We start from the raw sequence: 13942 nt of genomic DNA, 5'->3' as shown, positions 1-13942 counted from the left end.
ATAATCTAACGGTGACACACAGGATCATGCTGCAAATGCACTGCTCTTTAACTACTGAGCATAACGCAGGTAGGGACAGTAGTGCTCGTTTTCCCAAACTGCATTTCAGCAAGAAGGTGTAAGACATGAGGGCAAGGCAGTGACAACCTGTGGGTTAAGGGCACAGACTTCAAATCATATGACCTGGGTCATCTCCACTTACTAGTGCTGTGTCCGTTGCTGGGGGTCCTCGGGAAAGTGATTCAACCTCTCTCTGCTCATCCCCTGGTCTGTATTGTGTTAAGATGGCTGTGAAGATCTCAAGGGTTTATGTTTACAGTGTGATGGGGTCACAGTAGATGCTATGTAAGCACACTGGGTCCCACCGGCTGCCTTTCCTTTGGAGCACGCATTAATTCCAAAGAAAGATTTGGTTAGCTTGCCGTGGCTTTGATGTATTTTTGTGGACAGAAATTTCCCTTTCTGTGATCTAAGCAGTGAGAGGGCATGATGCCATGTGATTCCGTCTAGGTGGGGTTCACATTGCAGTGATCCCTCCACCCTGTGAAGAAACCAAAAGAACTAGTTTGTCCCTGGGATCCAGTTACAAGGGACTTCTAGGGTTGAGTGATGCCCTGTCATGCAACCCCATGGTGGGAGCCTTTTGCCTTGTTGTTCCCTGTTGTCCTGGCTTTGGAGGTCCCAAGAACTGCTCCTGTGCTATGAAGGCCAAGTGAGACTATGGGAGCTCAACTGTCACGCTCCAGAGCACTTTGAGACCACAGGTCCAGCTGTAGGTTGGCAGAGTCATGGCTCAGAAGCACCCAGGCACTGTGCTGTAAGGAAAAGCTCCCCCCATCGTTGTCTGCAAGTCTTCCATTGCTCTCCAGGTACCCACAGAGTCATACCTTGGGAAGAGGAACACACTACACCACCAGCTGTGACTAGGGTCTTTGGATACTATAGTAGGAAGGAGAAAATGAATCATTCTCTTGAGCCTGGGAAGGGACAATAGTCACTGCCGTGTCCAGGAGCCCAACAGTCTAGATTTGGCTCATAGTGTCAGAGGGGACGATCCCCAGAGATGGTCAGCAGCCAGTCCTTCCAGAGAGATGATCTATGACCACAGGTCGATTCTGGCTCCCCACTCATTTTCCCCTTCCCTGAAATTTAACATGTGGGCCCACCTTCCAGGAAGCCACTTGGCATGACTGCTCAAGCCTGGGCTTTGAGAACAACTAGACCTGATTTCAAATGTGGACTCTGCCAATTACCGTCTTCTATGTGGTGTTGGCCACATTCCCTAATTTCTCTGGACTCCAGCCCCCAATATTACTAATGTCACTGTTTCAATTTGGCTAATTTCAATATATTGTTCAAACTGATGTGAGGACATCGTAAATATTCAGTAAATTTTTTCGCTAGGGAGAACACAATGTCAGGTCTGGTTATACTGTGCACTTCCTCTATGTTTTCAGCCAAAATCTCAACAAGGCAGGAGGCTACCCAGGGTGGCTATGGGCAAGCTGGAGGATAGTCCTCTTCCTTGTGTGGGTGGCCGGTGGAGGGTGAATCAAAGGTCAAGTGTCCTCATGCCTATGCTAGGCAACGGTGTCAATCAACAGTTGGCATCACCCCATGCCTTGAACCCATCACATCTGGGTGAGCAGTCTCTCTCCTTTCTCTTTAGCCTTAGAGAGGAGTCTAACCTCTTGCTTCTTGCCTTTCTCCATTGAAGAGTATGGGCTTGGGGTGAAGGGTTGGATGCCTGACTTGGGAAAGAGACACAAGAAATACTACAGAATAGATAGCAACAACAGCAGTCACGAACTTTTGAGAGCCATATTTATGTCTGACATGTCTGTATCTGTCTGTATCTATTACTTCATCCCATTCTCACAATCCCAAGAGAAGTTGCTTTTTTGCTGGTCAGATAGGTCCAGCTCCTTCCAAAAAAACCAGCAAATAGTCAGGACAGTGGCCAGACCAGAGACTAGCTCTTGATGCGGTCTCTGCCTCTGTCTACCTGAGAGTGAAACTTGCTAACATCTTTGCCTCTGCAGGTCCAATTTTCATCTTCAATATTGAGGGTCCCATTAGAGGATCACTCTCCTAGCTCTGATGCAAGGGCCTATAAGCTAGCACTCAGAGAGGGTGCAGGGCTTGCAACCCTTGCACAGCATAACAATGGCGTAAAGACTTAAATCCCTCTATGGTTTTATATTTATTTGCTTACTTATTTTTACCTGATGCATGTGTGTCTGTGTGGGAGCACCCATGTCACAGCACACATGTGGAAGTCAGAGGACAGCTTGGGAATTGGTTTTCTCCTTCTATTGTGTGGGTTCTGGGGATGGAACTCAGGTTGTTTGGTTTCGCAGCAAGTGCCTTTACCCGTTGAGCCTGAACTCGTGTATTAAGGTAGTCCTTGCTTTTTAGCTTCGCTCTGGAATTTTTTCTTCCACATCTCAATAAATATTTCATCAGTGATAGCTCAGCATATCCCCACCACAACGCCACCACAGGCAGCTTATGACCTAGAAACTGTCACCACTCTTTGACATATCTACCACTTTGCCTACCCGAGTTCCCATCCTCTCACCCACCTCTGGGTTTCCTCACCCGAGAGAGAGCTGGCTGCCAGCTCCCGTTCCTAGCTGTGCACGGGGAAGCTGGTGGGAAGAGAGAAAACATGATTCCAGGCAAAGAGAATGAGAGAGAGGAGCCGCCTCTCCCATCTATGTCAAAACCAAGAGGAGATGAATGTATCTGCTCAGAGAGAAGCACCTTCGTTGATTAAATATATAATCTGTTCTGGAAAACACCAGCCTTGGAAGAGCTCTCAGCTGATCCTCACGCTGGGGTGTGAGAGTGAGAGAGAGAGACAGCGGGAGAGGGATTGTCAGGGGCTCTATGTGAGGGAGGAAACGCAGCTTCCCCCTGGCCTGCCTCCTTCTCCTCAGACTCTCTACTGTTTAAGTCTTAAGGGATGCTGTCTTGAAGTGGAAAAAAAGAACTGAGAGCCAGCTCCCCAGCAGCTCAGCCAGGAAACTCCAGAATAAAGTGACAAGAAGCAGCCAGAGGGACCAGGAGAGCTTGGTCAAGGGTGGGGGACTCTTACGACAACTGGGAGGCACAGCAGCGGGGCTGGGGAGAACAGTTACTGCAGAGGGCAAGTGGGGTGAGATGAATCCGAGCAGAGCCCAGACTGAAGTGGAAGAGACACATTCCCTCAACTCCCTTTGGGCCTGGGCTGTTTAATTGAGTAATTCCTGGCCCCAGGGCAACTGGGGAGAGTTTGTCTGGCTTGAGCTGCCTGGGGATGGCCCTTAATTGCCTTGAGATTCTGTTTGGGCCTTTTCCTTCCGAATTTCCTCAAATGGCCCGGCTTTACCCCCCACCATTTCAGTGTGTTTGGTTTATCTGCTACCTAGTTCCCAAGGGTCCCCAGAGAAGGAAGCTTTTTGGAAACCCACCAGAGCTGGGAGGAGGCGTCCCTCTGAAAGCCTGGCCCAGGCTGGGAGAGATTTGCCCTCCTCAGACTGCAATGGAAGCACCCTGTCCCCACATCCCACTCACCCTTCTCCCCAGAACACAAACTCATAGGTGGTATACGAAATGCCACACGAGGCAGAGAGCCAGGGGGCTTCCTCCAAGCACAAGGGCTTCTCTTAATCCTTGCATTTAAAGTGCAGGCCCCAAGGAGGGAAAACTGCCTTGCAGGTGAATCTTGTAACAGTTAACTTTTCTCCTCTAAGGGACACCTAGCTGACTTCCCCTGCAATCACTGAGAACCTCTCCAGCTCTGAAATCTTCACCTTAAACTTGACACTACTTGCTTATAAACTTATCCTTGTTCTTTCAGCTGCCCCTAAACCTGTTATCCTTCCTTAAGGCTGTCAGTCTTAAGTCCAGGGGCCCCCCCTTGGTCTCCTACCTAGGGCTACTCTCCAAGATTGACTTTTTGACCTCCCCTCATCAGCCTCTTGTGTTCCGGCCCTGGATTAGATTTTCCACATTGCTGACATAAATACCAAGGCTGGGAGGCTTAACACAATGGGAAATTTATTCTCGCGATACTCTGGGATCAAACCACGGGTCACACTCCTCTGAAGTCTTGAAGGGAAAGTCTTTCTTTGTTTCTTCTAGGTGCTGGTAGCTTCTGGTATCCCTAGGTGGGTGACAGCATAGTTTGTGGGATATTTCTTTATACTGTGTGAATATATGTCACTGCGATTGGTTTAATAAAGAAGTTGACTGGCCAATAGCTGGACAGAATAAGGTTAGGTGGAAGAGCAAAACTGAGAACGCTGAGAAGGAAAAGAGCAGAGTCCGAGGAGTTGCCAGCAGGCGCAGAGGGAAACAAGATGGGCCCGCCATACTGAAGAAAGCCACATGGCAAAGTATACATCAGAAATATAGGTTAATTTAAAATATTCGAGCTAGCTAGTAACAAGCCTGAGGTTATTGGCCAAGCATTTGTTAATTAATATAAGCTTCAATGTGTTTATTTGGAGCTGCTGACAGGAAAGAAACATCTGCCAACAAAGGGTGCTCTGTGTGGGACTGGACAGATGGCTCAATGGTTAAGAGCACTGACTGTTCTTCCAGAGGTCCTAAGTTCAATTTCTAGCAACCACATGGTGGCTCAAAACCATCTATGAGTTCTGGTGTTCTCTTCTGGCCTGCAGGCACAGGCGTACATGCAGGCAGAACACTATATACATAATAAATAAATAAATCTTTAAAAAACACCATGTAAATATGTAAAACACACAATCTGGATACTGTATGTTATTGTGTTATCTATGAATTGTTTGACTGCTGAGGAAGAAGCAATAGCTGCTAAGAGACATTTGATTATAAATGCTGCTGGATTAAACTAACCTATATATTTTTAAAAATGTCTTGACTTCAAAATGGAAGTCAAAAGATATGTTACTTTTGGAAAGAGGTTCTGCTTTTATTTCCACAGGAAAGTAAAAGGCTGTGAATTCATTCAAAGTTATAGATCATCAGGTTTGATTGAGAAAGACCACCTGCCCCCGAAAATTCTGGCTACAAACATAAAGAAATAAATCTAGAGGAACAACAAGACATGTGACATATATTTTGCCTGCTCAAACATAAAACAAAAAATTCATCTTTAACAGACTTGTCCACACCACATATTCCATACTTGTATTGTCTGTTACCCTTAAAACTTTGTATATTTTTAGAACAAGGGGACCAGACATCAATGAAAACGGTTGGCCCAGGTGATCCAGCATCCAGAACAGTTTCAAGGCTGCTGTCTGAGAGGGTCCAGTCTCATAAACTATTCCATCCAAGACCTAACAATTATCCTGATTTTCTCAAGGTTCTCCCAAATATTACCAGTGTCCTCAAACAACAGGAAATCATTTAGAGAATGATGCCCACATTCCCAAAAGATGGTATATGGATATTTATTACCATTTGAGGAGGGTTGGTTACACACTGTTATTGGTAGTGGTCAGGAAAAAACTGAACAAAGGAAGTTAGATTCAAGGATCTCTTTCTGAAAAGAAAAAGGTGGGGTATAGAAATGATAGGACAAAAGGGTAGATTATTGAATCTACTTTTAAACTTACAAAGCAACTGCTGGTCTTAAATATTTAACATTGTTATGGATTTTTGTATGTTGATACAAATGTAAAGATAATTTTGTTATACTGTATGTATATTTCTACTCTTGTTTGGGGTATTATGTCTCTGCAGTTCATTTAAAATGTAATGTATAATTAAAACGTACAGATTGAGTCATACATAATAGTCAAACTTATAGTCATCTTAGGTATGTTTTCAAAGTCATACAGAGATATATTTAGATAGATAGATGGTCTTCAAATGATTCAAAGACCTACAGAATATGTCACTTAATATGTTTAATAACCTTAGACTTTTCATGACAGTGAGACATGTCTGCTCCTGACAGCACCAATCTACTTCAGAAAAGATGATGGGCATCAAAGAAACCCCATATGGAGTTTGCTTTCTTTATGGCAAGAGCTAGCCATATGGGCAAAGAAACTGCCCTTGCCTCAGTTACTGACAATATACTGTCCAACTGGCCCAGCAGGATGCAAAAGAAAGTGACTGTTGGGAGCCAGGCTATTCCTATAACTGTGAAGGGAAGGTATCCTGGATACCTATGGCTCTGAAAAGAAAGATATCCCGAGTGTAGATATCCAAGCTATACCTATAACTGTGTTCTGGTGGGGGACGGTTTCCCCACAGGAATGGAGCAATCCTCCTCCTCTCCAAGAGAACTGCTACAGCTCAGCTCTGCTTCACTCTGCTAAGAGAGTTTCTCAGCAAAGATGTCCACTGCTTCTCAGTTCTGCTCCAGTCTGGTGAAAGAAGGTCTTCACCCAAAACCTATTCAAGAAATTTATTGGAGGGAGGAATCCAGGAGAGTGGCTGCCTCTGCCAAGGTGGAAAAAAACAGTTCCCAGGGGTTATATAGGGCTTCTTAGGGGCAAAACTTTTCCAGGGTGAAGATTTTCAGGGTGGGAATTGGTTGTATTTTTTTTATCCCTGAGCTTGGACAAACTCAGAAATTGGTTGGCTTTCTTGCTGAGGGATTGGTTGGTTTTGTGCTGAGTTGTTAAGGGGCAGAGTGTCTCTCTCTCTCTCTCTCTCTCTCTCTCTCTCTCTCTCTCTCTCTCTCTCTCTCTTTCTCTCTCTCTCTCTCTCTCTCTCTAACAGACTTAATTTACTTTTATTTTTCTTGTATAAAAACGCTTATGTGGTGACCACATCTGGAGTCTGGGTCCTCTGAACAGAGACTTTGCTGTGGGTTTTCACAGGATGCTCAGTGAATTCCTGATAAGGAGACTTGGTGAACATAGTCTCTTTCCAGAGGTCAGGGCCAGGTAGCTGTAGGTCTTAGAGATGGCATCAAATGTGGCCTTGGCAAAGTTGCCCAGGGTGGCAGTGCAGCCCCTGACTGATGTGTAGCAGTCATCAATGCCAGCCATCATCAGTAGCTTCTTGGGCACAGGAGCAGAGACTATGCCAGTGCCTCTGGGAGCAGGGATGAGACGCACCAGCACAGAACCACAGTGACCTGTCACTTTGCCCGGAAGAGTGTGGGGCTTGCCAATCTTGTTCCCCCAGTAGCCTCTCCGCACAGGGACAATGGAAAGCTTGGCCAAGATGATGGCCCCTGGGATGGCAGTGGCTACCTCCTTAGAACACTTAACACTGAGACCAACATGACCGTTATAGTCCCCAATAGCAACAAAAGCCTTGAACCTGGTCTACTGGCCAGCCCAAGTCTGCTTCTGCATGGGCATGATCTTCAGAACCTCATCCTTTAGGGATGCTCCCAGGAAAAAAAAAATCAATAATCTCGGATTCCTTAATGGGCAGGGAGAATAGGTAGATCCATTCCTTGTCTTCAGCTTTACCTCCGAGAGCCTCTGTTATGGCCAGGGTTGGACGACCCATGACTGCAGGGAGGAAGCCGCCATGGTCTCCTAATACCCGCCACCCCAGGCCACCACTCCTCCCCCCACCCCCTCTCCCGGTCCTCTGGGCCCTGCCGCTGCAAAGTGCTTTCACTGACCCTTTTTAACCTTTTGTCTCTGGTTCCAGGACCAGGGTGTGTTTCATTCACTAGCTCTGATTTCAGGGCCAAAGTGTGTTTCTGTACCTCTGATTTCAGGGCCAGGGTGTATTTGTTTGGCTCTGGTTTCAGGGTCAGGGTGTATTTCTTTGACTGGCCTTTTTACCCTACAGTACCTGTTTTCCAAATCTCCAAGGTTGACTTATAACCACAATTGATTATCTCTCTTTTAATCTTGGTATAACTGAGCTCAGTGCTCTCTCTCTCTCTCTCTCTCTCTCTCTCTCTCTCTCTCTCTCTCTCTCTCTGTGTGTGTGTGTGTGTGTGTGTCTGTTACTTCTATTCTTTGTTGTTCACAACGTCCCTCCACCAAAAGAGGGCCTCCTGCATCCCCTGTCCCTCAGAAGCCAGCCCACAGAGATGATGAAAGTCAATAAACAGCAGCTCCCTTAAATTGCATCCTTTAGGTTCATGCAAATACATCCGTATTTTCACCTTCTCCAACCTAAAGTGGAATGAAAACCACACTTGTACTACTTGGCTACTTAAAAACCTTTCACTTATGTGTTTATCAACTATGCACTGGGTGCTACTATGTGCCTGATGCTAGCATTCTGGCTTCACCTTCCACAACTGCTAACTAGTTAGGCAGGAAGGTAGATATGACACAGCTGAGGGGAACTGTAGTTGGATCTTGGGATCGGTGTCTCCTGTGTCTCCTGGTTATCAGATGTCCCCTTTGTACTTAAACATCCTTGAAATTATAGTTAGGTTGTTCCTGCTGTGTCACAAACAAAGGCAAGGGCAGTTCTCCTCTTGTGTGCATTGACCACGTGTCGCACCTTCAAAAGACTTGATGTCGTTATACTGTACTTGCATTGCAGCTTTGGCATTGTAGCTTTGACATCCCTCTTTTGTGGGCTTTTCTGAGGACCATGGGAAGAAATACCATAAAAAAAGAAATACCCTGATTTGGAGGGGGGAAGGTCCCCTTACCCCATGAATATCCTTCATAAATATTTCTTTTAAAAATATTTATTTATTTATTTATTTATTTATTATGTATATAATATTCTGTGTACATGTATGCCTGCAGGCCAGAAGAGGGCACCAGACCTCATTACAGATGGTTGTGAGCCACCATGTGGTTGCTAGGAATTGAACTCAGGACCTATGGAAGAGCAGGCAATGCTCTTAACTGCTGAGCCATTTCTCCAGTCCCATAAATATTTCTTCATTGAAAATTCACAACACAGAACCCAACAGCAAGGAGCAACCCACCCCAGTCTCTCTTTGGAGTGTTTTTCTTTGCTTAGCTTGGATGAACAAATTTCTGCTTAAAATGTGTCTCTGGACTGACTTTCGTCTGAGGACACATGAGTCAAGAGACCCCCCCCCCCCCCCCAGAACATAACCAGAAAGATCCTTGGTTTTTCTGAGCTTAAAGAGTCAGAAAACACCCATAATTTTGCTGCAGAGTTTACATCCTCAAAATGTATTCTTCAGGCTGGTGGGTAGCCCCTGTATCCTGGCCCTAACCTACCTTGACATCTGTGTCCTCCAGTCTGCCTCAATGGCCCAGCAAAACTCTCATCCCAAACCAATTCTTCAGATTCTGTAACAGCCTCCTTGGGCTCTGCTTCCTGCCAGCCTTGAAAATGTTTCATCTTCAAAATTTATTTCCACTGTTCCCAAGTCTAGGAGTTGTCTCTTGCTGTCTTGGCTGGATCTCTTCGCCTATCATGTGAATCCCTCATTGTGCGGATGGTGTTACCTTGGAATGAACTGTCTCTAGGCCTTCCCCTCCTGTTTCTTGAGACAGAGATGTTTTATTTTTCCCTTCTTCAGCACAATGTAGATGTTGGATACAAGTTCAAGTGTTTAATAATGGAGATGATGGAGACCTCAGCTCAAACGAAAGTTGAATCTGTGGGAAGGTTGGAGCCTCCCCATCTTACTCCATACCTTGCCCCAGACCTAACTGTGTATTCTCGGGGACCCCCATGGCTGCAGTTGTTGTTGTTGTATGGGCTACTGGATATGATTTGGGTGGGATTGTTTTGCTCCTCCCCAAGACTTGTGTTTTGAACTCCCAACACCAAATGACTCAAAATGAGCCCTTCTTGGAAAAAGAGTTGATGTGATATCATTAGTTAATGGGTAGCTATTGGAGCAAGGTAGGATTCTACTGCAATATGACTGGTGTCCTTATAACAAAGTGGATGTTTGGGTGAAGACTCCTGACTTAAGAAGAAAAAAAAATGTGGAGAGGAGAGCAGAAGCCAGGGTGATGCCTCTACTTGCCAAGAACCCCAAAGTTACAGAGGGGAGTGGAGGTGATTCTACCTCACAGCCTTTGGAGAAAGTCAGTTCTACCAACATCTTGACTCAGGGCTTGTGGTCTATTGAAGCATGAGAAAACAGACTGAGCTTGAAGCATTTTGCTACAGCAGCTCTAACAAACTCATTCAGGGAATAAAAACTTCTCCAAACAAAAATTACTTTTGATTACTTTGCAAAGCCCTCCCCTTTTAGACTTAGGTGTCATCGATTCTCAGATAGCTCAGTGAGGTAGGTTCTTCAGTTACCACAGTCTCTACCACACAGCTAAGAACTGAAACCCAGGCCCGGGTGGTGGTGGCGCTTGCCTTTAATCCCAGCTCTCTGGAGGCAGAGGCAGGCAGGTCTCTGAGTCACAGGCCAGTCTGGTCTAAGAGTGAGTTCCAGGACAGCCAGGGCTACACAGAGAAACCCTGCCTCAAAAGGTAAAAACAACAAAACCCAGAAACCCAAGATGGGCAAGGGGATTTGGCTGATAGTTTTCTTCATTTTTATGGGCAAAATAGTTTGGGGCTAAGTTTGGGGCTCTTTCCACAGCACCATAAAGATGCTTTAAGTCAGTTTTGAAAAGTTTGAGATATATAGTTTGTGACATTATTATCTTTACTCAGGACGTACAGCATGAGATTAGCCGTTATCTACAGGAGCCCTGCCTCTGCGGCTTCAGCTGATTCTCGTCAGGAAGCAGTGACCCCACCAGCTCTCTGGGACACTGCTTTCAAGACTCTGAAGAACCCAGACCTACTTGCTGGCCTGCCACGTCAAGCTTGGGACCCAAGAAGAGACTGACTTAGGCTTCTCCCCTGTTACAAGCCAGAGGGAGCTTCCCCAAGGGTGGGCACATCCTTTTCAGGGATTCCTGGAGACCTGCCCGATCCTGCTGGTTGAACTTGTCACCACACCTCCCTCACCATTCCCTCTAGTCCCACGGACACTCCACTTTCGTGGGTTCTCTTCGCCAAAAACTCTCACCACCCACTCATCCCCTGGAACTTTCCTATCCACTAGACTGGCTGCAAAGGGGACCAGTGGCCCCAGTGGTCCCGGTGGCCTCAACCCTTTCATTCCTAGAGATAGACATTTTCTTTTTAAGGTTTTCTTGAAATTCACTGAAATAACAGAGAGGAGTGAATAACAGTTATGCATTGTGGACATTTTAAAGTTTAAAAAGCCGTTAAGGTGTTCTTTCATTTGGGACCCTGGTTCTCTTGCTGGGCTAGCAACCCCCTTTACTTAGATTCCATCCAGCCCACCTTTTAAACAAGAATAAAGAAGCTGCCGGGAAGACCTCTCCTCCAAAGCCACCCGGGTGTGGGAGCATGTGACTTCTGGAGCTTCCAGTCTGAGTAACACGCCATTCTACCTGTGTCTTTGGCACAGGCTCCCCTGTGATTCTTAGGCCAGGGTTCTGACAGCCCCTCCACAATTCGGTGAGGCCAGAAAAGTAACTTCAGTAGGATTGTAAAGGAAATTTGTTTATTTGAAATAGTTGCCAACTTTTTAAGCGTGGGATGCAGTAATATGCACGTGTTTGTATATATGTTTGTTGCTGCTGCTTTGAGACAGGGTTTTGCTATATACCAAGCTGGTCTTGAATTAAGCTGCTCTCAAACTTACAGTGATCTTCCTGCTTCAGTCTTCCAAATGCTTGGATTATAGGGCTATTATATTAATAATACAAGTGAGCTTTTGTTCTAACGATGTTATAATTTTGAAGTAGTGATGTACAATATTTCAAGATGTTAGAAGCAACTGGAGTGCAATATGAAAACATCATTATTTCTACCAGTGACAAAGTCACAAGCGTTGCTAGGTCCAAAGTGGAAGGAAAAGGGGTTTGGTTTAGTGGCTAGTGATAGTGAATCCAAGCTACGAGCTCCTGTCTTATGTGCATACCTTTCAACATACACACAAACAGCATAGGAACGTGGTTGACAAGCCACTTGAGTTCACAGGTTTGCCATTGTTCTGAGATGTATCATTTACAAGCTCTGCATGGGGCTTTGGTTCCTGCTATGGTATGCTATGCGGTCTGGGAAGCAAGGCACTGGATAGAAGTCTTCAGGTAGAATTACAACAGTGTCAGAGAAGAGGAGCACCTGCTGTGGGGTCTGAGGTTGGGAGACAGGAGAGAGTACGTTCTTGGTTGTACTATGTTCACGAGGCTATTCCAGCGTGTCTCCTGAAGAGGCAACACTCAGATCTGGGAAGTGTTCTCTCAGCAAAGCCTCGGGGAGAGGGTAATTCTTTCACTGTGCCAGTTTGTAAGACCTTCGCTTTCGCCTTTCTTTGGAATAATAGAAAAATAGATTAACCCCTAATATGAAAGGGGGCCACAAAGCATGAGAGACACCCTGTCCTCTTGGCGATAGGCTTTAAACACAGGGTGCTGGGTCCCATTGTGGGCTATAGTTTTAAAAATAGTCTCACGGGAGAGGCAGCAACCATTACCAGAGTAATGACTGAAGCAGGTGCAGTGCGTGGGTTAGGACTTCTGACATTGCTACTGGTTTGGAGGCCTGTTTATGTTTGGTTTGGTTTGGTTTGGTTTGTCACCAACTGAACCGAGGACCCCATGACTGCTAAGCAAGTGGTCCAGCTCTGACTTCCATCAGTAGTTCTGGACCCTGGGTTCTCACTGATTCCTGCTTGCTTCCCAGTAGCAGATGCTAACTTGGCAGCTCCACCTTCCCTGGCCACACTTACTCCCAGAATCCTTCTTCCTCCTGTGCCCTGCTCTGAGCATCCCTTTGGTCTCCATTATGAATTTCTTCATCATTATTACAATAACAAAGGAGTTGTTCTCTTCAGTGCCCACTCACCCAGATGTTGTAGCTCTAACCTGTAAGACATCGGTGCCCTTGGAGGTTGTGAGCTGCCCAACATGGGTGCTGGGAATGGAACTTGGGTCCTCTCAAAAAGCAACAAGTGCTCTTAATGGATATGAGCCATCTCTCCAGCACCTCACAATCATGTATGTATTCTAATATGGTACTCTAAACTTTATAACCTGAGAGAATAATTATATACACCATAACAAACTTGCTTAGAGGCATGGTCTCTGTAGCTTCTCAGACCTGGATTCCATTTCTACCACATACAAGTTCTGTGTTCTTAATGATTCTCAGCCTTCATGTGCTAATTTGGAAGATCAAAACAATTTTTAAAAGTCAGTGGAAGCCAGGCATGGTTGAAGCATGATTAATAAAAACTCAGAAGCCAGGCTGTGGTGGCGCACGCCTTTAATCCCAGCACTCGGGAGGCAGAGGCAGGCGGATCTCTGTGAGTTCGAGACCAGCCTGGTCTACAGAGCTAGTTCCAGGACAGGCTCCAAAGCCACAGAGAAACCCTGTCTCGAAAAACCAAAAAAAAAAAAAAACTTCAGAGAGAGAATTTGGGGTTCAACCTGAAGATCTGAAAAGCCAAACAGCCAGCCACTGGCTCTTACCTGGACCTCAGTCTGAAATAGTGATCCTGCTTCCCGGAATCTCAGAATGAGACTGTATGGTGAGAGCTGTTTCTTCCCATTTTATAATCATCTCTAGGGCTGGAATTAAGGCACCACCATGATTAAAGGCATGCACCACCAGTTTCTATGGCAACTAGTATGGCTACTGGGATTAAAGTTGTATGTTGCCATAGCCTGGTCTGTAAGGCTGACCAGTGGGATTGTTTTACTCTCAGATCTTCAGGCAGTCTTTATTTATTAAAATACAATTGAAATGCCACTACACATGGTGACACATACCTTTAATCCCAGCACAGGAGACAGAGTCAGGCAGATCTCTTTGTGTTCGAGACCAGCCTGTTCTACATAGTGAGTTCCAGGACAGCCAGAGCTACATGACTGAGACCCTGTCTCAGCCAAACAAACAAAAACAAAAGTCACCAGACTGTTGTATATATTAAATAAAATGATGTTTACAATGAGTATTCTGTGTGGTACACAATATGTTCTTATCCTCACCTCCCTAAAGTATTACTTCAGCATTTAAGAAAGTGGAGTTAGCCTTGGGGATGTATCTCAGTGAT

This window comes from Microtus pennsylvanicus, chromosome 7, assembly GCF_037038515.1.
Source record: "Microtus pennsylvanicus isolate mMicPen1 chromosome 7, mMicPen1.hap1, whole genome shotgun sequence".
Lineage (NCBI taxonomy): Eukaryota > Metazoa > Chordata > Mammalia > Rodentia > Cricetidae > Microtus > Microtus pennsylvanicus.
Note: the sequence above shows the minus strand (reverse complement) of the source record.